The 1,157-nt window shown below is 36.1% G+C and overlaps 1 non-coding gene across 1 annotated transcript; it reads left to right on the top strand.

Moving 5' to 3' along the window:
- Window positions 1-732: 732 nt before the first annotated feature.
- Trnar-ucu (transfer RNA arginine (anticodon UCU)) lies at window positions 733-805 on the top strand. The gene has a single exon. It is a non-coding gene; the product is annotated as a tRNA-Arg (tRNA).
- Window positions 806-1,157: the final 352 nt, after the last annotated feature.

Below are 1,157 nucleotides of genomic sequence, written 5' to 3'. Positions count from 1 at the left end.
AATGCATCAAAAGCGACCATCACAATAATTTCAATGACATCCATTTGTTGAATGTTGTAAATATATTTCTCTGCACTATGTATTTTATAAAGAAACAAGTTTGGAACTAGATCAGCTGAACGTTTGTGTGTCAATACGCATGTCCAGAATTTACGCGACGCTCGACAACGCGACAACTCGACGGCGACACTCGATAATATCGGCGATAATATCGCTCTGTCGCCGTCGAGTTGTCGAGCGTCGCCGTCGAGTTGTCGCGTTGTCGCCGTCGAGTTGTCGCGATCTCGCGTTGTCGACCTTAAATTGACAGGGCGATATTGCGATATTAGTAAATGGCACTAACGGGCCACCATAGAAAAGGGATTTGTCCAATTAGGAGTAAACTGTATAAGTTATCGTTTGGTCTCAATATATTAATATATATATTCTTATAGGTCTTAGTACCTATTGTCATATCTTTGATACACAATGTATTTGAGTACTCTAGATAACGCAGTCAGTCTAGATACACTAGTAGACTTTGTACTAGAACATGTACATGTAAGTAACTGTATATAATCTTGATATAACATATATAATGTCGTATTACCACTTAATTTGATTAATTGTATTTTAGCTTGATGATTTCAAAATACTAAATGATGCAGAATAAAATTTGTCTAATAGAACCTACGGCCCGATTTCGAAATACCAAATTTGGCAACTTGTACGACCTGAATATGTTGCCTATTGGTCCCCGTAGCGCAGTGGATAGCGCGCCGGACTTCTAATCCGGAGGTCGTGGGTTCGAATCCCACCGGGGATGTATTTTTATTTTGTTGGTATTTCCTCAGTAATTGGATGTACTAGTAAATATTTTGAAAGTAATTGAGTCTACTGCGTTAACAAACTATACTGAATGTATTTTAATGTGTATTTTCAAGATTAAAACCATGTTTATTGGCAGTTTCCAAAAATTAAACCCATTTTACTGAAAATTAGTAGAGCTACAACTTTTTCATGGATAGTCTAAAACTGCAGAAACGTAAACAATACAATAAACATTATGTAATAAGGAGATTTTACAAGGTTGGTTTCATGAAAAAGTTGGCAATTTTGCCATTATTCTAAGTTACTTGTCAATGAGAAGATGAAGTTATTCGAGCATGTTATGTATA

This window comes from Argopecten irradians, chromosome 8 (genome assembly GCF_041381155.1).
Source record: "Argopecten irradians isolate NY chromosome 8, Ai_NY, whole genome shotgun sequence".
NCBI lineage: Eukaryota > Metazoa > Mollusca > Bivalvia > Pectinida > Pectinidae > Argopecten > Argopecten irradians.
The sequence above is the reverse complement of the archived record's forward strand: the minus strand, read 5'-3'. Positions and strand labels throughout refer to the sequence as shown.